The sequence below is a fragment of the Microtus pennsylvanicus genome, chromosome 10 (genome assembly GCF_037038515.1).
Source record: "Microtus pennsylvanicus isolate mMicPen1 chromosome 10, mMicPen1.hap1, whole genome shotgun sequence".
In the NCBI taxonomy this organism is placed as follows: Eukaryota; Metazoa; Chordata; class Mammalia; order Rodentia; family Cricetidae; genus Microtus; species Microtus pennsylvanicus.
This window is the reverse complement of record NC_134588.1, coordinates 63499364-63525776: the sequence shown is the minus strand read 5'-3', so window position 1 is coordinate 63525776 and position 26413 is coordinate 63499364. Positions and strand designations below refer to the sequence as shown.

The 26413-nt window shown below is 43.5% G+C and overlaps 1 pseudogene; it reads right to left on the bottom strand.

Moving 5' to 3' along the window:
- Positions 1-2202: 2202 nt before the first annotated feature.
- The window catches only part of LOC142858136 (C-1-tetrahydrofolate synthase, cytoplasmic pseudogene), a 46129-nt pseudogene continuing 21918 nt past the window's right edge, over positions 2203-26413 (bottom strand).

The following is a 26413-nucleotide window of genomic DNA, read 5'->3' as shown; positions in this document are numbered from 1 at the left end:
CTTGCAAGCCTGTTACTCTAGCTGAATTTCTGAGTTCCAGGGTTAGTGAGAGCACTCATTTAGAAAGGTAAAGTGGAGAGCAATTGAGGAAGATATTTGATATTGATCTGTAGCCTCTAATACATATACATGAAAACATGTACATAATTCTACATATATATGTATGTATGTATGTATATTTATATAGAACATAGGTATGCATATATGTATACATAAATAAACACACAAAGGAGAGAGAGAGTGAAAGTGACCTGGAGGCATCTGCCAAGGGTTCAAAAAGGTGCTGTGGCCAGGAGATATGTGTCAGGCTTGGATTCTCTGCAAGAAGATCCCAACAGGCTTTTGTTTAAAGTTGGGAAAGTAGGGAAGCCTAGTTTGCAGTGGAAATTCCAAGATGTTGCAGATAGGAAATGGAGGGTATTTGCTCAGGAAAGCTGCAGGGACCAAGTGGACTTGGCCTAATAACAAGGCACACATAGACCAGAGACAAGAGAACTCTTGTCTGCAGGGGGAGGGGGGGCAACAATACCACTGGGACTACATGAACTATGGGATTTGATGTTTGCCCTGCAGGACTGCGTCTTAGTTGAGCAGCCTGAGTTTCTTCTACGGTCCACCTAAGTTTCCATTTGGATCAGGAGTCTTTACACTGTGACACTATATATGGAAAGTATGAAACTTAGGTTGTTTTTGTTGTTGTTGTTTTTAGATACTTACCTTATATATGTGTGTCTGTGTGGCTTTGTGATAATGAAAATATAATCCTGATAGAATAAAAGACAAAGTTAGTTGGAAAAAAACAAACAAAAAAGACCTCCAGACAAATAATAGTAGGGTACGGTTACATAGGGTGTGGTCTATAAGGGGCAGTCTATGAGGTATGCTTATATAAGGTGTGGTCTATGGGGTGTGGCTATATAAGAGATGGTATATAGATATCAATGAAAGAGAATACTGTGTAGTCTACCAAACCAAATTCCTGCTTTAAAAGAACACAGAAGAAAATGCTCTAAATATACTGTTGAGTGAAAAGCAATTAGAGCACAGTGTGAACAATAGAGTCCTTGATTCAGAAACAAGACAAGATAATCAAATATACAATGTTTGCTACAGAAAAATAAAAGGAAAATGCTGTTTTCCTTCCCTGGATTTTCTTAACTATTCTCAGCTTTTTCCAGGAAACTCACAATAATTTTGTAATTAAATACTAGTACATGTGTTTAATATTCCCTGTAAAAGGTAACACAGAGATGGTAGGATTGTCTGTTTCTCCCATGCACTTAGCTAAGCGGTGGGTGGTAATGGCAGGAGGGGTTTAGAAGGCTGGAGCCCAAATCAATCAATGCATCACCATTAACTTATGATACCACCTTGCCTGGAGGAGGGAAAAGGGTTAGTGAGATGCCAGGCTGATTAATTCCGAGCTCAGATGACCTTCAGGTAGTTAGGGATCACCAGAAGGGAACTGTCCATGGAAATCTGAAGCCCACAGACTCCCTCACCTCAGAATTTTCCAAAGGGGAGTCCTCCAAATTGTGGTGATATCTAACATGGCACATGACATATGGCCTGACCAAATCACAAGTCCAACACCCATGGAATCCATGAGAGATTGGAATTCTGCTATTTCTCGAGGTACCTTTCTATACATTAAGCTGACCAGCTGACAGAGACACGCATCTCTGAGCGATCCAGAATTCCCCTGTTGAGTAGGGCTTGCTACACAGGAAGTTCTCTCTGTTCAACAAACACCTTTGTCCTCCAGGGATTTGAAGTTTGCTGCCTCTCCCACTGGCCCTGCCCATCCTACCTAGCCACACAAAGGAGAGACAAGAAACAGAGAACAGGTGTGAATGTGTGAAAGGTTGCCGCAAGACATGGGGTCTCGCCATTCCCTTTTCCTGTGCCCGGCTCTATTTAATCAGCCTTTCATTTATCCAGACCCTTAGCAGGCAGCGAAGAACAGACAGCAGTGCTTACCTTCATGGGAAAAAAAGCATTTTTTTTTCCTTTATATTTCAACACCAAGGTAGCAAAATTATTCCATTTATTCTGTAGACTTTCACTAAGTAAATAGACATGATTTATGTTAATTTCTACACAATGATGTTAATTAAGGCCGTGAAAGGCTTTAGGGAAACTCTCACTATTCCTGAAGCTCTTTGCATCAGGGGCTGACTTCCTGGACTTCTGCACACTTCCTCAGGAGGCCTGAGCAGACACTGTCCAGACAAAGTGACCTCTCGCAGACGGAAGATCTCTTTCAAGAATAGAATATTTCAAGAATAGATATTCACTTGTTACAGTTTCAGGGTCCAAATCAATAGCATAAAAACAGGGCCGGGTAGGGAGTCCAGGCATTGTGTTCATCTTTCCTGCTACAGGATACAGAAAACCAGCGCCAACGCTGGCACAGCTGTCACGGATGGGCAGAACGAAGCCAGCTGGGCACACCTTTTTGCTCTGGGTTGTGAGCCAAAAACAAATGTGTTTTGGCCGTGCAGATGGGTGGATTCCCAAAGCCCTGCTTTGTGTAGACCTCTGCTCTGTTCTGTGCTTCTAGGAGCAACTCGATGTCATCTGCCCCTTAGATCTTCCGTGCAAGGATCCTGATTTTATCATTAACTGGGAGCTTGAGGTCATAGAGGAGCTGGAAGCTGCTGGGGGCCTGTGATGCTCGCTGGACTGCCTGAGCAGGGGCTAAGGCCCCCTGCCTCTGGCCCCTCCTGTCCAGTGGGTGCATTTGACAATGTCAAAAACCCGTGTTCTCTGGAGAGGCAGCAGATGAGGTTCAGTTCAGCCTCTGTCTTGAATGTGTTCCTGGCCACGACCACAGGCACTCCAAACATCCTAGCATTTTCTATTTGTTTCCTCAAGTTACTGAAGCCCTTTTCAAGCAAGTTGAGGTCCTCTTCTGTGTGAGCCTTGGGAAGGGGCAGCCCAGAGGTGATTGTGGAGCTGTCCCCGTACATCTTAAGAGCCCTGACAGTGGCACCAAGAACCCCCACGTGTGGCTGGAGATTAGAATGCTGGCACTTGATACTGAAGAACTTTTCCATTCCTGTGTCTGCTCCGAATCCTGTTTCAGTCACTAGGAAGCCTTCAGGGCCAACAAGTTCGAGTGCAATCCTGTCTGCAACGATGAAGTAATTCTCATGTGTGATGTTGGCAAAAGGCCCAGCATGGACGAACACTGGTGTGCCCTCCAAGGTCTGCATGAGTTTGGGCTTGATTGCATCCTTCATCAGCACCATCAGCGCTCCACTCATGCCCAGATCTTCGGCATGATGGGTCTTTCTTTCTTACTGGATGCCACCACCATTTTGCCCAGTCTCTCTCTCTCTCTCTCTCTCTCTCTCTCTCTCTCTCTCTCTCTCTCTCTCATGTCTTCCTGGGAACTAGTGAGGGCTGGAACGGCCATGATTTCACTCGCCACAGCGATATCAAATGGGGCCGTCAGAGTGTGGCCTTTCTCTGTTGGAGCCTGTCCAACTGTGATCTTCCTCAGGAATCTATCACTGATGCCCAGCACTCTCTGCCACGTTATGGTTTCTGGATTACTATCCGGTCTTGCAAATCTGTTTATCTCATCATCTGTCTGTGTGGCAGGGTCAGTCTTTTCAAAGCCTAACCTCTGTAAGCTTCTGATCTGGATATCAGAGAACTTTCCTACTCCAGTTACTCAAGGTACCAAGCTATTAAAGAGAGCCTTGTCTGTCTGGGTCAGCTCAAGAAACATCTGAACATGGATGGCAGTAGCTATGAGGTTATTAGCTGCAGTGATGGTGTGGATGTCATCAGTGAGGTGGAGATTAAACTCTTCTGTAGGAATGATCTGGGAATAGCCATCCCCTGCAGTGACAACTTTTATTCCAAAGAAAATTTTTCCAGGGACCTACCAGTCCAATTATGTTGTACTTTTCCCTAGGAAAGATGCACTCCTTTCTTTCTTTCTTTCTTTCTTTCTTTCTTTCTTTCTTTCTTTCTTTCTTTCTTTCTTTCTTTCTTTCTGTTTTTTGAGATAAGGTTTCTCTGTAGCTTTGGAGCCTGTCCTGGAACTAGCTCTTGTAGACCAGGCTGGCCTCAGACTCACCTCTGCCTCCTGAGTGTTGAGATTAAAGGCGTGTGCCACCACTGCCCTGCAAAAGAAGCATTCCTAGTGACTTATTTTCTCCTATGTAAAATTACTGTTCTCCTAATAGGGGACAATCATATATGCCCAAATAGTAAGTTTACATCACCAAATTGAGTGATGAACATGTGGAGAAATGATTAGGTACCACAATGGTTTGTTTATTAATGTGTTTGCTTATATGTATGTGTGTATAGATCCCTGCAGAGACCATAAGGGGATGTTGAATCCTCTTGGAGCTGGAGTTGCAGGTGGTTGTGAGTCATCACACAGGGATGCTGGAAAATCCAACTCGAGACCTCCAGAAGAATAGGAAAGATTTGTAACACCTGAGCCATTGCTAGCTCCAGCACAGTGGTTTTGACGTGTATAGTTGTGAGAGAAAACCACAAATTCTCACATTTTCAAAATATTCTATCCTTTCTCATCCCCTCTCATTATCAAAGCTTCTTTAGGCAGCCTGGGAGGGACTCCCTGTCTGTTTTGGTGTATGAGGGTTTGGCTGTGTGCAAACTCAGTTCCTCTACAAGAACAGTGGGTGCTCTTAATCAGTGGTCCATCTCTCCAGCCTGCCGTGATTGCACCACAATTTAACCATCTCCCCAGCTGATTGGGAAGGATGGATAGAAACACATTTCATTTAACCATAAGCTCTGGGAGGCCGGCAACTCCTTTCTCCACATTTAGGAGTTGGCCCACAAACGTTCGTCGGCTTCATAATAGCTAGGGATGTAGTATGCCTCTCAAAGCGCGTTAAGATAAACTAGTATCAGACGAACTCCAGGGTAAATAATTGAAGTCGAGGGAATCTGCTTTTATCATTTCCTTTGGGGATTTACCACTTATAGTGTCACAGTCACATGCCCGCAGGAAACAGAGGGACGGAAGAGAGATGGAAGCTGAGAGGGGCATCCATTTCTGGTGCCATATAATCAGGTCTATCTGAATCCACAACCCTTGCCTATTATGCTTCATCTGGAGAAAGTTCCATCAAGGACAGTGGGCAGAGTCACAGTGACAGCTGTCAACCCTACCCAGTGTTGGCACCACCGTGACCCTGTGAACCAGACCAGTTACAGCCTCCCCATAAGACAAGCAGCTGTTTTCACATTTTCCACTTGAATCCTTTCTAAGAACAGATCACACAGAGCTGAGTCAATGTGACGACAGGGTAAATCTTAGAAATTTCAAAAAAGAACAGTTACTGACTTCCAAATACCCATTTCCCACCAGTTATTTTGTTTTGAAACAGGACCAGTTTTGACAAAGAGCATATTTATGAACCTATATTGTTCAGCTTATTGAAAATTTTTTCCTGGTGTCTGCCCAACACCCAAAAGTGTGTCAGGGAACAAAAAGCAAACTTGCTGCTGTCAACTCCCTGTGTAAAATCACCCTGAGTTGGGGCTGGTTCTATTCTTTGCATTTGTTCTCACTGGTTCTCTCTGCTTCCCTTCAGATGAGCGCAGAGGACTTCGCCTCTCTCAGTCAACTTTGAAAAACCCTTTTTTCCCCTACATAAAGATCAAGCCGTGCCATTTTCTGTAAGATCATTTAAGGCACAAAACTGCACTATTTCTGTTTTATGTCATTTGTCAAATCTTCTTCCCACCTCTGACCCTCAACTGCTTGAGAAATGTGTGAGTACACCTTAATGAATATGCAAAACATTAATTCGGTTAATTAGGTGGTTTTCAGTATAATTATGCTTTCCAAAAACAAATGCCACAAACCTGTTCTTATAAGCCGGCCGTTTTCTTTTCATTCCAAAAGTTGTTCGGCTGGCTTAGTTTTTCCCTCTGAGAACACTGCTTTTCCTGTTTATGTGATTGCCATTTCAACTCTGCAAGTGTAGCCAGGACTTGGTCTGGGAGGAAGTGAGAAGGGAGCCACACTGAAGAAGCCGGAAAGTCTGGGAGAGCCTAGAAGTAGTAACACAGTAGTGCATTGCCTTTGTCAGTAAGACTACGGGAGGAGCCAAAATTGACAGCATGATAAGACACTCATTCCCTAGGAATGGCTCTGCCTTGCTAAAACTGATGAAGTGGTTTCAATATTAAGCATCTCCCCTTTACTCCCAACCCTCTGCTTCCTAGCTTCCATGAGGTCAGTATCTTTCTTCCATTTGTTTCCTGCCTCGCCAAAGTCTTCAAAGCAATGGAACCTGATGACTATGGACTGAAACCATGAAACAAAACACATCTTTATTCCATTATTTATATGTGTAATTTTCCCAAATCGTTGTAAAATAACTACCGTGTCCAGAATGCTTTGTTTTAATGTTAAAGGGAGCAGAGAGAAGGAAATGTAGCCATGATACAAATCTGTGGTGGACTGTGAGGTAGAACGACTAGGGCTCCCTCCGTTAGTTCTCTGTAGTAGGATATCTGCAAAGCCCATTCCTGAGGCCACCACAGGACTGCAACTAGACATGTGTCCAGAGAGTTTTTTAATATCACAGTTAAGGTAAGAGATAGTTTTGGCCTCATGAAGGAGAAAGAACTAAAAGTGTGGACACTACAGTTGTTCCAAATGGACTCAACAAAATAAGAAGAATGTGCAGGACGAGTCTTCAAAGGGAAAAATAAAAGGGATTCAAAGAATAGCATTCACCGTGAAGCCACCAGAGCAGCTAAGATGCAGTCCCAGGAGCTGCAAGTCCTTCCAAGTTAAAACAGTAAATAATTTGATTGATATAAAGATTAATAGCCAAAATCACAGGAGTCCTTCAGAAGCAGCATAGAACAGCAAGCGCCAAAGATTAATAATGGCAAAAGACAACACTGTGATAATCAGCATCACAGCGATGGATCATGGGAGGGTTTAATGAGAGAATCTCAGAAGAGGAATTTCAATAGAGCTGACTAAACTCAGAGAAAGGCAAATCACACTGCTAAACCTGAAAGCGGGCTGCCTGCCCAGAGGGCGCAGGCAGGAATGCCATTTTCCTGTCTGCACACTAAATGCTAAAATATCACACAAATTGGTGTCAAGAGGTTGAACGGAATCTGCTGCAGCGAAACGTGACTGGAGCAAAGAAACTGTGTTCGCCGCTCTCATCTGGAAAGCAGAAGAGCTGGGCTAACAGAGCAGAAGCATGGCTTAGCATGCTCCTGGGGGCCCAGCAACCATCATTAGTCTTCTCTGAGGAGGTGCACACATTTGGTGCCATTGGTTTGCAAACCGATGGTATCCTATTTCAGGAAGTAAGTAACAGACTGTCCTCAATGCCTGGGCCAGCCTGTATGTGCACAAATGCAGGGATGGTATATAGTCATAAGGAGATACATACTATTCTAAGCCTGAAGGATGGAAGACCGAGTGAGCCTTGGTCCACAGTTTAAAAAGTAGAGGCTATATGTGGAACACAAATTGAGATTTAATGGAACTCATGGGTGCACAGGGTAGGGAACATAGACTGTGTTTTAGGACACAGAAATTAGAGGCAAACTGGCCGATGTTAAAGACTAAGCTCTGTCACAATTTCATGGTTGTGGCAAGGGCTTCAAGTACAGTTTCCTCATTTGCCAATGTGAACGATCATTGTTCTTTTTTTTTTTTTTAACTTACTAGAAGGCTTAGTGGGGATAGAGATAACTGGCACATTCTTTAGGCAGTGCCGTGGCACATTATACCATCCTACAAACAGAGCATCATTTCCCCCACAAGTTAATAATAACGACATCATCACATACAAAATTTAACTTAAATAGTCAAGTATACAGAGAATAGCTATTTCTGCACAGAAGCTCAGGCTTTGTATTAGCTCTTATAACTTACATTAACCCATTATTCTTATCTATGTTAGCCACATGGCTTGGTACCTTGTAGGTGACATCTTGCTTCTTCTGTGGTCTGGGTAGTACTGTGGGAAGAGCTTCCTTCTTCACAGAATACTCCTGTTCTCATTGTCCTGCCTCTACTTCCTGTCTGGTTGACCCGCCTATACTTCCTGCCTAGCCAATCAGTGTTTATTTAAAACATGATTGACAGAATACAGACAATTCACCCACACCAGTTGGACTTACAATTTGGGTTAAGATTAGTAGAATTTTTTTTAAAGAAACAGATATTTGGATGTGATTGCCTAGAGAAATAAATAAATAAGCTATGCTCACAAAACAAAGGGAGTGAGGGATTTTTGTAAACCAAAGCATACATTGTGCAAATGCATGGCTATCTTAAAAACTGGTAAGAATTTCAGTGTGGTTGAAAAATTCCATAGTTCATAGAAGCAAAGAGGAAAAACAGATTGAGTTAATGCACTGAAAATATAAATACAGTGCAAGAAATTTCTAACAAAGCAAAATTGATCATTGACGGGCTTTGCTTAAAACAACAACAATAACAATAACAACAGCAATAACAACAATGGTAACCTAAAGAATTCTAAAGCACAGGAGCAATAAAATAGATCAAAAGGAATTATGACAATTTACTCTATATACCCTTTGTTAAATATATATATATTAGCTAGTATTCCTCAGTACTCTTTCTATGCTAAGTGCCTTGTTCTGCACAAGCTATTATTTACCTCCAGTCTGTTGATCATCAATTGGAACTCTTGAGAGGTTAGATAACTTGCCTAAGTATATGAGCACACACACACACACACACGTTGAAATGTTGAGTGATGCCTCTAGTATGTAATCTAACTCAAATCTGTAACCTTATCTCCCTGCCTCTCCTTTCCTCTAAAGCAACCAGCAGTAGCAATTTATTCTACAGAGACCAAGAGAGACTTTAGACTCCTGCTGGCGTCCATCTACTCACATTGGGCAAATCACATTATAAATTAATCCAGATGAAATGCTCAACTCTTCCCTACCAGTAAGAGGATGTACCGGCATCCTCAGGCTCCCACAGACAGACCTTTAGAGGAAAAATCCAGAGGCCTTGATTACATTTGCTTTTTAATTAATCTAGAGTGTTCATTTTCAGCTGGAGGAAAGTTAATGTTTTCTTTTGTTAATCTAATGGCCACAGGCAATGCTTGGGCTCTTGTGGCAGAAGTTTGGGATGACTGTAGAGTTCCCTGGTGCTACAGGAAACGTGGTGCTAAATAAAACAGCTGTCCTGGCAGCAGAGGGTGTGGAGGAGTGCTTGCAGATGGTGCTGTCTGCTCTTAGTGAGAAGGCAAAAGAGGTGGATTTGATCCAATCAGGCCACCCTAATATCCAGACACATTCTCTTGACCTCATCACAATTCTTCTCTTAAGAAAAGAGAAAAGAAGCAAGGGAAGAATGAAGAAAGAAATAGCAATTTCGTCCAGCCACAGAGGAAGCACTCTGAGTGTAGACTTTTCTAACTACCACTCTATCCCCAGCTCTTTCTTCTTGCCCCTTTCTGTGTAATCACCTTCTAAGTTGGGACCCTTTTAACTAGAGCAAGGAGTATTATTTGGAACCCAACTTAAAGCTATAAGCCACCAGGTTCTTCAGGAAAAAAAAATCAAGAGGTGTGGAGGAAGATTAGCTATGTGTGGCTGTCACACACAAAGAACAGTGGTGGGATGAACCAGGATCTCGTCCTTGTAATCTCATCTCTCTGCTCCCAAACCTTAGGGAAGCTTGACATTTGTCAGAAGTCAGCAGGCAGAGGTCAAATTCCTGGGCAGGAACCTCAGGAACCTAAGGGTTGGGGAAGAGAAGCAGCCAGAGGATCTGAAATGGCTCTTGACTTTAGTGTTGTTTCACCTGATGCTCATCTATTCTTTCCAAAAATCAAATTGCTACCACCATTTCTTATGCCAAGTCAAACTGAGTAGCAGAAGTTGCCTAGAGCACATGTTGAAAAGAGATCACATCACTCAGGGTTTGGAGAGGATTCTCTAAGTTTAATCATGCCCAAAGAGGAGGAAACACGGACTACGCCTTCCTAGGCACTACCTGGTTGTTTTCTAGCTTGCCAGTGATAAAAAAGCTTGCGTTCAGAGAGGACTTCAATCTCCAAAATGTGACTCCACCCTCACCAGCCTACTCCTTGACCAAGAGTGCCAGCCATCCTTTGAAAAATAATTCTACTCCTTTTATGTTTTTCTAACCAATTTTGACAAACAAAGTTCTTCTTTGCAGTGAACCAGTACCTTTGAAAATGTTTCCTTCTTGAGATACCAGACTTGAATAGCTGACATTGGCTCTGAGTCTCTATGTGAAAAACATGTTTAATTCTGTGTGTAAAATAGGGATGGGGTGGACTTATAGCAAGCATCAAGGGTTATACCTCTGTGCACAGAAAAATTATTTCCCAGTGTGTATTTGGAACAATGGATTCAACCCATCCACTTTTTAATAGCTTGCATTATTAAAAACATTACTTACGCTTTCCGTGTAACAAAGAACATGAGCAATGATTCTGATAATAATTTTGTCATTCATACACAAAGAATATCAGTGTGAAAGTTTTTTTTCTTTTAAAAAAACTGTCTTTGGGACAAAACTGTCGATTAGCTACACATTGGGAAATGAGTATTTCGGTTGAGAGAGACTAAAGCAGAGATTATTTTTTTAGTTTTAAAATTGGAACCCTGGCAGACAGCTGTTAAAACAGTTAACAATCGTATTCACTGGCATGTTTGCTTTGTAGAATAAGACATGAAATTCCTGGTGAGAAAAAGTATGTGCGTACGGACATTCATCACTTTTCTTTGCTGGTGACAAGATACCATGACCAAGACAACCTAGAAAACAAATGTTTATTTTGGCTTCTGGTCTATGACGGTGGGGACAGCGTGGTAGCAGGCGGCTGAGAGATGGCATCTTTAACCACAGACACAAAGCAGAGAGAATAAACAGGAAGTGGGATGCGGTATTCTCAGACTTCCACTTGTCTGCTCCTCCTCGTAACCTCTCCAAATAGTGCCACCAACTGGGGACCAAGTACTCACACACCCCAGCCTAGGGAGGCTATTTCTCATTCAATTTACCACATTGCCTATACGTCATTTCTTCAATATTTCCCCTGCTCTACTCTTTTTCTTCTTTCACTAAGTATGATTTGAAGATTGACTTTGTTTCAACAGCAACAGTTCAAAATAGTTAAAATTAAGATTCAAACATTTATGATCATGTGTGTAATTTCTCTAAGTGATAGCTGCCATTCAGCCAGTCTACAATGGGTGTGTATTGAGTGCCTATTATGTGCCTGATTCCAGACCTAAAACTAGTCGGGATCCCCATCCTGTGGAACTTATACTCCAGAGTTGGGAGACACATGCTGAAAGTAAACCAATGAGTTAAGTTGCGTGTTAGATGGTAAGTTCGGTGGAAGAAGGGCATAGATTAGAAGATGGACCGGGACTGCTACAGTTTGGACTCTAATGTCCCTCAAAGTTCTAGATGTGGAAGGCATGGTCCCTGCGGGGTTGCTGCTGGAAAGTAGTGGAACCTCTGGGAGACAGGGCAGAGTAAGAGGACCACAGCTATTGGGGGTAAGTCCTCAGATATGCTTGTGGGCTTTACATATCCACCTTCATTGATTCCTGGCTATAAAGAAAGCAGTCGGTTCCACCATGTGCTTCTGCCGTTGCCACCCAGCACTTCCACTAAAGGCCTGAAGGCCAGGGGCCTATCAACCAAGGACTGAAACCTCCCACATGGTGAGTCCACAAAAGCCTCTTCTATTATAAGTTAATTACCTGAGGGAATCATTACAGTCATGGAAAGGTGACCAACACAGGGAAAGAGCCAGGCCGAACATCACGTCCAGTGCTCAGATTCATCAAAATGAAGGAAAACTGTGACATACGGAGGAGATTTGATAGTTCACAGCAATCTGCCCTGTCTTGGATCTCGTGGGTTCAAGAAGTGGCCTGAGACTTCAATATGGTTTCCAGGAAGGAAAATTAGGCTGTAAGGGTGAATGAGTTCATCTCAGCATGTGAGGGATATTTAGTGAGGAGGTATTTGAGATTCCTACAGAAGTGAATGGAAAGAAGGAAAGAGTTAAGTTCAAGGGCCAAGTCCTGGGGCTTTCCACCATTGCTAACAAGAAAAGATAAAGCATAGCAAAGGAAAGGGAAGAGGTGGGGAACAAACCAAGAGGTTGTTGCAGTCTAGAGCTAGCCATTGACTGTGCACTCAGAAAGCAGACACTGTCAGCTGAGCCAATGTTGCTAAGTGAACAGGTCATATGTTCATGGAGAGCACAGGTGCAGCACATAGCTTGTGGAGTCCATCTCCTTCAGTTTTAGATATCTCACTAATCTGAAAATGGTCTGTACTGTGGCTTGAACGAGTCTTCCCATCTTCATGGGATGCTCCAGTCTGAATATGACATGTCTCCCAATAGTTCATTCTTTCAATACCTGTTTCCTAGGCTAGTAGAGTGGTGTTTGGAGGCTATGGAATTTTCAGAGGGTGGGGGAGACTAGCTGCTGGCCATAAAATAATGAGCCAGTGCTTTAAAAGCCACACCAGGCCCATGCTCCTGATTCTACTTTCTGGTTCACCATAGTGTGAACAACCCCTGCCTTAGATGCCCACTGCTGTGGACTAAATTGTCCTGCTCTGTCATGACTTTACTACCAGGATGGAATTCAAGGCTCTAAAATGATGGGCCTAACGGAATCTTTCTACCTTTGTTTCTATCGGGTATTTCAACTACAACCATACAAGTAATAAAATAATTGAGTGCCCTAAATCACATGTGAAAGACATTTTAGAAGCGGGATCTTATGGTTAGTTGATCAGGCGGACAAGCCATCATGCAGTGGTTCATCCAGGAAGATTCATACACATATGGATCAATGTGTTACTATGGGAGTGACTTCATTATAAGAAGCACACTTCTGGTGGTACCACCATCCATGTACCACAGAGATATAGTAATAAAGACTGCATTTTATTGGCCTGAAAACAGTCAGGCTGATCAATGGAATCAAATCAGAGACCCAGACATAAATTCATACATCTATAGTCACCTGGTTTTCGATCAAGAAAACAGATACTCTTGGTGGAAAAAAGACAGCATCTTTGTGCTGGATTTAACTATATGTCAACATGTAGAAAAATGCAAATAGATCTAAATCTATCACCCTGAATAAAACTCAGGTCCAAGTGGACCAAAGACCTCAGCAATAAAAAACAGATAACACTGAACCTGGTAGAAGAAACAGTGGGGAACAGCCTTGAATATATTGGCACAGGACACAGTTTCCTGAACAGAACACTGATGGTGTGGTCACTAAGATCAACAATCAGTAAATGGGACCTCATGAAACTAAAAAGCTTCTGTGAATCAAAGAACACTGCCAACAGGATAAAATGGCAGCCTACAGAATAAGAAAGGATTTTCACCAATCCCACATCTGACAGAGGGCTAATATCCAAAATATATAAAGAACCCACGAAACTAGACATCAACAAACCAAATAATCCAATTAAAAATGAGGTATAAATCTAAACAGAGACTTCTCAACAGAGGAATCTCAAAGGGCTGAGAATCACTTAAAGAAATGTTCACCATTTAGCCATCAGCGAAATGCAAATCAAAGAGACCCTGAGATCCCATTTTACACCAGTCAGAATGGCTAAAATCAAAAGCACGGGGGACAGCTCATTCTGGGGAGGATGTGGAGCAAACGGAACTCTACTTCATTGCTGGTGGGAGTGCAAACTTGTACAGTTACTTTGGAAATCAATACGGCAGTTCCTCAGAAAATTGGTAATCAGTCTACCTCAAGATCCAGCCATACCACTCTTGGGCATCTACCTAAAGGACCACAGGATGCTCTACCATACCACAAGGATACTTACTCAACTATGTTCATAGCAGATTTATTTTTAATAGCCTCAAACTGGAGGCAATCTAAATGTCCTTCAACTGAAGAATGGGTAAAGAAAATGTGGTACATTTACTCAGCTGTTAGAAACAATGATATCACGAAATTTGTAGGCAAATGGATGGAACTAGAAAAAAAAATCATCCTGAGTGAGGTAACCCAGACCCAGAAAGACAAACATGGCATGCATAAGTGGACATTAGCTGTTAAGTAAAGGATAATCATGCTACAATTCACAGACCGAGAGGCTAAGTAACTAAGAGGGCTCAAGGGGGGAGGGGGAGGCACATAGGTCTCCCTGGGAAGGGAAAATGGAATAGATATTGCAAGTAGACTGAGGGAAGGCAGGGGGTAGGAGGGATGGAGGGAGAGAGCACTGGGAGATACAACTGTAATGGGGGCATTTAGGAGTGATATGGAAACCTGGTGAAATGGAAACTCTCTGGAATCTTCTAGAGTGACCCTAGCAAAGACTCCTAGAAATAGGGATATGGAGCATGAACCAGCCACTTTCTATAAGCAGTCAAGCCTTCCAGTAGTGGGACTGGGTCACCAAGCCTGCCATAAAGCCTTTGATCCACAATCGGTTCTGCCTGTGAGAAGTGCTGGGGTAATGGTTGTCTCAGAACCTGTGGGAATGGCCAACTAATGACTGCTCTAACTCAAGGCCTATACCGTGAGAAGAAGCCCATACGTGTCACAGCCTGGATGGCCAGGAACCAGAGGCTGGACATACTAGAGACTCAGGACAGAACCAAACAGGACTGGGAAAAAATTTAATGACCTGATTACTAATGTTATTCTTCTGTACTCATAAATTGGTGCCTAGCCCAATTGTCATCAGAGAAGTATCATCCAGTCATGGATGGGAGCAGATGTAGGGACCCACAGCCATACACTAGGCAGAGCTAGGGGAACCCCAAAGAAGAGGAGGGTTGAGGACACCATCAGAACACAGTCCAACAGAATCAACTAAGCGAGGCAGATAGGGTATCACACACATTGAAGTAACAATCACGGATCCTGTATGAATCTGAACTAGGTCCTCTGCAAATACATCATAGCTGTGAAGTTACTCTTGTGGGACCCCTAGCTGTGGGAGTGGGGAGTCTTTCTGACTCTTATCTGTTCTTGGGACCATTTTCCTCCTACCTGCGGCCTCAACCAACCTTGATATGAGGGTTTGTGGCTCGTCTTATTGTAACTTGTTACTCCATGTTAGGTTGATATCCCTGGGAGGCCTGCTCTTTTTTTTTAAGGGAAACAGGAGGAGTAGATCTAGGGAAGAGGGGAAGGGGGCAGACTGGGATAGTGATGTGGGATGTCCTTCTCGATGCTGCAAATATGTGTTGCTTTATTGGTTGATGAATAAAGCTGCTTTGGCCTATGGCAGGGCAGAACATAGCAAGGCTGGAAAGCCAAACTGAATACAGGGAGAAAGAAGGTGGAGTCAGAGAGACACCAGCAGATGCAGGAGAACCAAGATGTGAGGTCACAAGCCAGGAGCCTCGTGGTAAAATATAGAATAATAGAAATGGGTTAATTCAAGTTGTCAGAGCTAGTCAATAATAAGCCTGAGATAATAGGCCAAACAGTCTGTAACTAGTGTTAGGCCTCAGAGTGGTTATTTGAGAACTGGCAGGTGGGAGAGTAGCCTCCATTTACAGGACAGAGTGGAGGGATGGAAAACTGCAGCTGGGATGTAATGCATGAGAGAAGACGGAAATAACATCAGTGGCAAAACACTTTCTGGGCCAGGTGTTGATGGCGCACGCCTTAAATCTCAGCATCGGGAGGCAGAGGCAAGGAGATCTCTGGGTTCTAGGCCAGCCTGGTCTATAAGAGCTGGTTCCAGAACTGCCTCCAAAACAACACAGAGAAACCCTGTCTTGAACAACCAGAAAATAAAGCACTTTCTGGATAGTTGGCTGTGGAATGGGCTCGGACATTTTGTAATGCAGCATGAAGTCTCAGGAGAAGTTATGCATTTCTCAGTACCATGCTTTCTCGGGCATCTAGAACTATAGAACTGTAACCTAAATAAGTATCTATTATCTTAAGATTACCTAGGCCAAGGCATCATTTACAACCACAGAAAACTGAGACAGCTCATGAACACACCCGAAGCTCCCCTCCCCAGTCTAGCGCTTCAGTAGGGCTGGTTCACACAAGTAGTTGTTATTCTTGTTTTTTATTGTTTATGTTGATCCATTATAATATTTTATCTAATTAAAATAACATGTAAATTATAAAATTCCATACTTAATGGGCTTGAGCTGTCCCTCAATTGGTAGAATATTTGTTTAGCTTGCAGGAAGTCTGCTTCAATCCCGAGGGCTGTTAAAAATTGGGCACAGTGGCATAGGCATGTAATCCTAGCACTCAACAGTGGAAATTCAAATTCATCCTCAGCTACATAGTAAATACAAGGTTACTCCAAGATGTATGATATACTGACTCAAATATGTGTTTTCCTACATAGATTACATTGAGGCTTAGGCTTCTATGCCTTACTAATTAATATAAATTCCTCAAGAGTCTGATCCACATTCCAACTATACAGCAGCCATGTAGCAGGGACATGTGAGGTCCTAGTGCACAAAGCCAGCTAAGAGACTGGCAGTGGTTACACTCCACCCCTCATCAGGCAGACTGTTTGCTCACACATCGGGCTAGAGAGGCATCTTTCTTCCTAGGCTCCCTGCAGAGTGGTTTCCACAATCTCTGCTGGGATCTATGTTTCATAGGAAGAAGAGTCTAGAAATATGTTATTGTGATAGGTTTCCTCTGGACCAAAAGGGAGCATAGAACCAGGAGATGCTACACAAACACAAGAAGCCTTGAGCTTGTTTTTCCTTTGCCTCGAGCCAGAGGTCATAAATGCTAATCCATCATAGCAGGGCTTCACAGGAGACCAGGTGCTGCGCGGTATTTTCTCAACCTGCCTGAGAAGGGAATACTTTCCTGATGGATGGGACATCTTCAGAGACAAGGATGTATGGGACACTGGGAGCAGCACTGTAGACTGGGCTTTAGAGAAGCTGGGAATCTATCTTCCTATTTCCTGTGTACCCACCATGAAAGTATGTGATCCATAGATGTTTCACTATTTGTTGAACAAATTATAAGCTTGTAAAGATGGACAAATCGCCTAACAAAGCTAAAGGGATGCCTGATTTTACTCCAAATCTGCATTGCAGCAAATGGAAAAAAAAATCTGCAACGCTCACCTGTACTAAATTAGTCTGGCTGGATAAAAAGTCTGGAGAGTGTTTTGTTAGCAGGACTTCAGGCATCCGGGGTACCGTTTGGTGCACTGGTGCTGTGAACACATTAGAGGGAACTTGGTCTATATCTCTCAGTTTACTTAGCTAGTCATTCAGAGCAGTGACCCTCTCCCGTGTAGCTAGTCCTCTCTTACACTGTTAACCCTATATAGGTTGCTTGGTACTGAAACTGATCTTGCATGACATTGGGAGACACAGTCTGGCCTTGGATGACAGTACCCAATAGTGGAGGTGTATAATACTAAGCCTTAGTCTTTCTGTTTGCTCCACTTTCAGAAGCAGGGCCTAAAGTCAAATGCACCATGAAGAAGAAATGCCAGAGAAAGGCACTTGACTGTGTGCTGGGACAGCTGGCCAAAGACATAGGCCTCTCTGCCTGCCTCCTTCAGAAGGTAGCGTTTGCCCAGCACCTACTCTACCGGGTGCTTCTACGATAATGGAATTGTCCCCATTTTTTAATTAAAAAAAAAAGAAAAACAAGGCTCAGAAAAATGTTACCCACATGAAGAAAGAATATCAGAAAGTGATCAGCAGAAAGTGATTCACAGATACGCACCTCAGATCTGGCCTAACCTTATCTACTGCTTGGTGACGTCACTAAAGAGACTGAGCAACTCATGCCCACCCACTGGCTCTCAGGGCCTCTCACATAGAGTGCCTCCCCTGGAAATGAATGTGTTAAGCAGAAGAGAGCACGTTCCCATATAGCAACATTTTTAAAATGTAACTTGGCTCAAATTCTGGCCTCTGTCATGTTTACATTATATTTAGGGAAATTTACTCTCTTGAATTTTCAAGGTAACTTTGTGTTTTCTACATTGAAAGTATTTTCTGTATGTAAAACAGAAATAAAAATATTATTTTGGGGAAAACAAAAAGATAATTAAATGACATAAAACAAGATTTTGTTATTTATTTCAATGACTGTGACAAGACACACAAAAATAATCTTACGGGGGGGAGAGTTATTTGGACTCACAGTTTCCAAGGTGTGTGTCCACGGGCTGCTGGCTTTGTTACTGTGAGCTAGAATGTCATGGCAGCCGAACATAAGCAAGGGCAATTCATTTCATAAAGTCAGGAGACAGGAAAGAAAGACCCAAAGGGATCGGGAATGTGATAACCCTCAAGTCGTGCTCCTGGCGACATACCCCATCCCATCAGGCCTCACTTCCCCACGTACTGGAGCACAAAGCTGTAATTTGTGCTTCTTTGACAGAATGAGAGGTGGAGGCAGGAGAAGCCCTGAGAGGCTTGTGGTCCAGCTAGCGTAGCATAAGCAGAATTGAATAAGGGACCCTTTTCAATAGGGTGGAAGGCCAGGGTCCGTCTTTGACTGTCCCCTGACTTCCACACCATGCAGTGTGTGTGTGCCAGCGGTCACTCACAAACATAAGTGCTCATATATCATATACATGTGAATAAAAAAAACCTATGGATCTATCTGTGAATGATTCCGCTGGTAAAGCTCTGACCTTGAGTCCCTCAGTCTCTGATAAGCTCTCAATAATGGCAGTCATGAACTGGGAACCAAATCCTTTAGTGCATGAGCCTTCTGAGGGGCCACTTCATAGCTGTAGCAGTATGGTATGACTTGTTTCTGAGGCAAAAAAAATCCTTGCTCCACACACACACACACACACACACACACACACACACACACACACACACACACAAAGGCAGTTTTCAGGATTATCAGGCATCCTAACCCTATTCCTATGGGGTCTCATTTAGGGCTGAGAAAAATGTTTGGGAACCAGATATGCATAAGTGGTGGTTAATATTGTGAACACTGTCTCTGTTAGAGCCCTTAATTAATTAATTAGAGATACATAATGCCTATGGAAGCAAAGATTGTAATCCTCCTGCCTCAGCTTGCGTAAGGCTGTGATTACAGATATGCGCTGTTGTACCAGCTTGCTTGAACACTTTTAATAATTTATTTAATGTTATATGATTTTGAACTTTGAAATTAACAGCTTTGTATTGCTGGACCATTGATGGAACTCCAACACTTTTCCTTGGAGATCAGTGTTCCTCTGAGCAAGCTTCAGAGCCACAGGGCACTCTCTGAAACTCAAGGTCAATAGAACCTCCGGAGATGCTGGAGGAGATGTTGCCATGGAAATGTGGCTGCAGAATAAGCTCATTTGGAGCCAGAGAGAAAAGTGCCAAGGTGAGTCACCATGAGAATCCAGTTTTAGAGCAGACAGTCATGTCATCCTTACAGAAAAGGGTTCCTCAGAAGAATCCAGCTTTAGAGCGCTCTCTGAAAAGGGTTCCTTATAGCTTTCCCTCAGGCTGAATAATAAAAGCCTGCGCGCTGTCTTGATAAGCCCCAACTGAGTTGGTGGGATAACAGGTGTCCCCAGTAACCACTCCGCCCATCAGGAATGAAGATATTCTAAAGAGAAGATCTTGCTTTTTTTCCCTTTGGCTATCATACTACTGAAACAATGGTCTGTAAAATTAGAATTGTACCAGGATATCATGTTGGGAAAATGAAAGGCTGGGGCCCGGAGGGCAGCTAGATTAGAAATTTATCTCCTGGAGAAGGATTTGCATCTCGTCCTGACCTTGCAGCAGACAATGACTTCGAAGGGGAGACTAGAACTGAGAAAGTGATGGGTGAGACTACACCTTGAATGGGAGGCTCAGCTGTGTCCTTTAAATCTTACTCTCACATAGGACCCTAAAGATGGACTGGAGGGGATCTCTTCGTCACCCTTCCCAATGTGTCACATTGATTAAATTTCCATTTTCGGCTTTTCACTCTTAATGGATCTTTAATTGGTATATTGGGGACAGGTGGCCATGCCTAACAGGGCGGGGCTGGCAGAGCACAGGCCCTAACTAATGAATCCCTTTACACCTCCAACACCAACATACCTGTCATCATTTCTACCAGGCTTCCCAAAGGGTGCTCTGCACAGTCGTCATGTCTCACTGTGTTTCTCTTGTTTCCTACCTTATTCCACCAGAATACTATCAGCCAGATCCCTCTACTCTCTTAATCCCAGACACCCCTATGTAGCCACACAACTAGCGTGTTTAGGCAAGGGCTCAATACTAGCATGGAGTCAGCGCCTCTCACCCTGGGAGGGCACAGGGACTGTGCGGTACACAGCCCCGTTTCTTCTCATCTTGGCGCTATACCACATCATCCTATCTTGAAGCTACTTGGCTCATGCCCAGCATCTTAACAAAGTTTCTTTTCTCATGTGCAAATGGTCCTAATATTTTCCTGACTTTAGCACACTGCCTCCATGAGTCCAACCTGAGCCTTGCTTATCCAATTCAAAACACAACCCATCGGATGAAAATGTGTTCCGCTCACCACATGCAAGGCTGTGCTTTGGAGTCATTGTCATTCAGTGTTTGGGAGCCAGGGTGACATGCTCATTTTCCTCGGCCGTGCCAGGTGACCAATATCACACACTTAACACCACGCTCCACCAGAACTCACAATGCAATTTCAGGGTATGTGATGGTTTTCCTGCATGCAAGGCTAATCAGCTGTGTCAGGATCGAGGCCACCATAGTGACCTTGTCAGCATGTTCCCCAGACTGTTTATACTGCACAAAGATCAAAAAGCATGCCCAGAACGAAGGCGAATACCATGAAATGGTCCTATGCTTTAATTTCTTCTCTGAAGGTCAGGGCTTTATAATGAGACTCACAAAGGAGCAATCCAGTGGGCGAGAAACATGCATTAAAGGGACCTTTCCTATATCAAAAGGAAAAAAATAGGTCATCGACCATTTTAATGGGATCATTTCAGACTGCTGGCCCCTGGTGCTAAAACCATATTGGAAATGGAAAAGTGAGTGGGATCTTTTATGTTTGTTAATAACATCCAAACAGCAGTACGACCGAAGTGGCTCTAAAATTACATGCTTCTGCACAAGGCGCAGAGGCCAATGGATGCAGTGTGTCTTAGCACAGTGTTGCATGACTTTTCCTGGGGAGACATGACCAAAGGTCTATTTATCCCAGATGGGGCACCGCTGCCAGACTAAAAACACAATTCCGCTCAAGTCTAGCTTGGTGAAGCGGTGAGTTTGTGAAGGCTTTCTTATAAGAACATGCGTGAGAGGTTACTTACAGGCCTGCAGGTGACCTCCGAACAGCTCCATTACAGAAAAGTTCTAGCGTGGGTAACAACCTCCTGAATCCTGCATAGACAGAGGCTTCCTTCAGTAACTTGGGCTTCCTATATCCCAACATCTCCCAAGATTACATGTGATTGGGCTGAATTACATACAGCTACACAAAGAGGGAGAGAGGGGGAGGGAGGGATGGAAAGAGAGAGAGAGGGAGAGAGACAGAGAGAGAGACAGAGAGAGAGAGAGAGAGAGAGAGAGAGAGAGAGAGAGAGAGAGAGAGAAGATGGTGATGGCCATGATTTACCTAGAACAGTATTCTACACCAGGCAGGATTTCTTAAGAGGAAGCCTGAAAACTTAGTGTGCACGAGTTGATTTGTTGTGGGGTATTTGCACACTGTGTGCCAATGTGTTGCTGTGATAAAAAGCTGAAAGGCCAATAGCTAGGCAGGAGAGGGTTGGGGTGGAGGTTCTGGGGAGAGAAAGGAAGAAGAAAAGGAATCACGGTGAGCAGGGAATTGCTGGTCAGACTGGGAGGAAGCAGGACGGACAGCCTAGACATGAAGTAAGCCTCGTGGAAGAACATGTATTAAAAATATTGGTGAAATTAAGTCATACGACCTAGTTAGGAATAAGCCTACACTAAGGTCAGGATTTTATAATTAATAATACGTCTCCGTGTCATTATTGGGAGCTGGCTGATGGTACAAAGAAAGACTCACTACATTTGTTTTTTTTTTTTTGTTTTTTTTTCTGATGGTAATGAAACCTCTGAATTACATTTTATTTATTTATTTATTTATTTATTTATTTATTTATTTATTTATTTATTTATTTATTTTACAGCCCTAGAACAGTTTCCCCTCCCTCCTCTCCTCCTGTTCCCTCCCCCTCCCCTCTGTGCCCCCAGTCTACTTCTCCTGTTTCTGCCGCATTACTTTTTAAGTTGTCTTTCCTATCCTTGTGAGCAAAATAAACAATACAACACACAGAGCTCACTCCTTGTTTCTTTCCTTTAGCCTTTTCCTCAAATGTTAGATTTCCCCAAACACACATGGAAATGGCCAGTATGAAGGAAGGAATGGAATGTTTTCTTTTTTTTTTCTATTTGTTTGTTTTTTATTTAATTAGTTATTTATTAAAGATTTCTGTCTCTTCCGGGAAATGGGAGACTCACTACATTTGTTTGGCTAATCAACTTCCAGGGCAAGGGACTGCAGAGTGAGACAGAAAACACAAAAGCCCCAAGCCAGGCTGTCAGCTTTGCTCCATTGCACACGGTGGAAATCTCTGCCCCTAGGACCCTCTGGAGAGCCTTATAAAATGTGTCTCAAAAGTGTACACTGGGGGAAGAAAAGAAAGAGCCATTTCCCTTCCCAAATTCACCAGGACTAAAGTTCTAACTCTTTGTCTCCAGGCTGCCCGTATGAACCAGCCCAGAAGCTCCAGAAATCACATGAGGGGCTGTGTACACATGAAGTTGGATGGTGCCCCAGTCAAGGCTGCCGGGGCCCTTGTCAACTGGCTGTGGCAGCCAATCAAGGTCTAAGAAGTTGAGCAAAGCTGAAGCCGTGTCCACTGATGCCTGAAACAATTAAATTGCACTGGCAGAAGACGTTCTGAGCTCTGCACACAGAGTGAGCGCACACAATCACACCTTCTAAAGAAAGACTGCTCAAACTGTGTGTGGTGGTTCACACCTATAAGACCAGCACTAGGGAAATTGAGGCAGCCTGGGTCACACAGTGAGTTCGGAACTAGCCTGAGGCACACCTTGAGCCCTGTCTCAATCCCCTCACCCCCTTATTAAACACAAAAGGAAGGAGGCCATGATGCTCAAAATGTGCTCATTTCTGTGAGCGATTGTAACCACTGAATTCTCTCTGGAACAGCAGGAGGTCCTTTCTTGCCTCTTTCCAGTTTAACAATAAAAAAGAAAATTCTCAAATTCCATTGCCATGGTATTGGTAATGTGTTTCAGGTAGTGATTGGGGATTGATACATTGAATACAGTTCTGCAACCTGGACGTTTCCATCCTTCTGTCTTCCTCAGAACCGATTCTGACCGACCCCATTATTTTATACCTCTGCCTCCATAACACACAAACAGCTTATGATGAACAAATGGAAGTTTCCTTTGATTTAATACATTAGCACACCGTACCTCCCGGAGAACCCGAGTCAGTGACACCTGTGGCAGGGTCTGTCTTAAACACCCAGGCTAAAGAGAACAATTTCTCCCGAATTTTAGATTTTTTTTTTTTATTCAACTACATATAGTCCCATAGGGTGTTGAGTTACTAGGTACTTTGGAGTAAAGTGAGAAAATGCCCTCTTAGCTGTATTGCTTTGGACAGGAACTCCTGCAGTGGCTGTGAGTGTGTGGCAGACTAGAATCTGAAAGCGTATCGATACTATGTGGCTTCCCCGCTTTTCTTGAATGGTGAGTGACTTTATGTTCCAAGTTGTCACTTCAATCTAGTCTGCCTGGCATTTAGTTCTCAGCAGCTCAAAAAGTTTTGGTACACAGCCTGCCTCGATTGCAGGGCTGGTCCCCGCTTTTCCATCTGTAGATTTAAATCATTCGCTGCGACGTACAGAGACCCAATTTGAGTTAGGGGTTTGATTTAAATGTGCTGTCAGTTTTGATTTTTCACATTATCTGCCCGTGCTAGCAGGGAGGGCTGACTAAACTAGCAATAACTTTTCAATCCAAAGAGGTCAAAAGAAAGGCATTGTCACGTGAGCAGCAGACTTGGCCAAATGAAGGAATGGAGCTGATGGATGAATATGGGGGCCGGGCTTTCCTCTCTAGGACGGGGCAACAGGATTCCACTCTCATTAACATCCTACCTTTTGAAGAATCGATTCGCAAATTGTCTGTAGAGCTCTGCCATAGCTACTAATTAGATGCCCTCTTACTGATTGCACGGCCACAGAGAAAACAGAAATTCAGACAACATCCATCGGCAAACGTCTCATGAAGCAATCTGGGAGTCTATCAGTGCCTTATATACAAGAGATATCAGCAAAGGCACAGACGAAAAGCCCTGTACTCAGCCTGGCACCAGGCTTTGTTCAGCTAGCCTATGAATGTTCTGTCTGGCTGGTTTCCTGTTTCACAACATGTCAACACCACAGTCCCAGCTCTGCAACTGGTAGCCACCAGGGTGGCATCTCCAAATTTGTCTGAGTGGGAGGCAAGCGCTCTTAACAGGGAGCACTCTAGAGGAACAGCTGAAGAGATACGGCTTTTGTTCATTTAGTTTCCATCCATTCTGCCTAGACAGCACTTGGCAGTCAAGAAGGGCAGGGTTATGATCCAGTAACCCCCGACCTGAACTCTCCATGACTTTTAACCACAGAGCTATTTCTTGCTCTTACTATATGTGCTGTATGAGTTGCTGTGGGTGCTACATTTAAGTTACTCAGGGGCACAACCTGACTGGGATGTCATCTCTACTACGTTTATGGGGTCCCTGTAGCTAAGAAAGAAAAGAACACTCCAGCATCTTCCATTGGCAACCCTGTTTCTGCCTAGAAGAGATTGTATCATTTCTGCTCACAAGCATTTGAGACTTGCAGGGGTCTCCAGCCTGCATCCCGGGATAGCTATAAGCCAACACAAAACGGTTAACTAACTTCAAACACTGTGAGAGAATTTCGTGTGACTCCTTTTCACTCTGTGTGATGATCCAGCTTGAACAAACATTTCAGATGGCAGCGTGGACACTCCCGCTACAGTCGACGGTACCAGCTCTCAGCAAGGGAGAAGAGTTGCAGCCTGAGTACTGAGAAGAAGGTGGCCAAAGAGTGTGCTGAGAGACAGTGTGGTGACTAGGACATGGTTCTTTTGTTGATCACACATGGTGAACCTGGCTTGTGGCTTTGCCTCTAACTTTAGACAATATTTAGAGCTCTATGATAGGTCATATGAAAGATATGGAAAGACTTCCTATAGAAGAAAACCAGTGTGTTATAGTTAAAATAGAGATTGAGACATGACCCAGACACTTAATCTCAAATAGTTAAGCAGTTCAGCTTCTGTGTCAACTTGTACCTATGGGGCCTGTAGCAGCCAGAGACCATTACCAAAGGCCACGAGTGGTCAAAATGTAGAGAGCTGATCATGCATTGCCCAGCCCTAATTGATAGCCTACAACATAATCCCACACCTAAGTCTTGGGGACATGTAGAAGAGGGAGACAAAAAGATGGCAAGGATCAGAGAACCAGGAAATCAGCTGAGAGGTTATGTCTCCTAGAAATGACAGAGATGCTATACCCAGGAAACCTCAACATTATGGCTGCCTAAACGAGGCATGAACCATGACAACCTCAATTGGCACACTAATGTGGAAGGAAGAAATCTCACAGGAGCTCACCTGCAGATGAGGAGGTGTAGGCAATTAAGGGCTGCTGAGAGAGACAGAAAGAATTACTCTTCCCCCAGGATGAGTCCTAATTGATTATGCAATACCGAGTGGTCAGCCTTGAGAAAAGCAACATTAAACACACTCAGCAGGTTGTATTTATAGTGTGTGTGTATGTGTGTGTGTGTATAACAATAATAATTAAAGAGAAAGAAATCATGAATTTGAGAGAATAAGGGGAGAGGTAGGGAAGGGATTGAAGGGAGGAAAGGGATGGGAATTGTGAGATAATTATGTTCTTCTTTTTTTAAATTTCAAATAAAATAAAAAAGAACAAGGCATTCATCTAGGACAGCAGGCAGGACTGTATAGGCCTGGTCAAAGCCAAGCTGTTCCTGGTCTTTCCTTAATACTCCTAGTCATAGCTTGACTGATTACTGAAATCGGGAAATTAAGTCTGAGGCTTTGGTTCACTGATGTACCCCAGAGGGGAGATAGGAGACTGGATGAACAGAAAAGCTTATTTCAGTGAGTGCTGGCAAGAAAGGACCAGATGGGGGACATTGTGTAGGACTAGACCACACCCCTATCTTACAAATAACACCGTCCTCTTTGCCCAAATCACTCCCAGTGACACAATGTTCCCTTTGGCCAAACTGAAAAGCACAGCCCTTCCTAACTCTCCGTGGATCACATAGGGTCTCAGAAAGGCTGTCAGGACACAAGCATAGAAG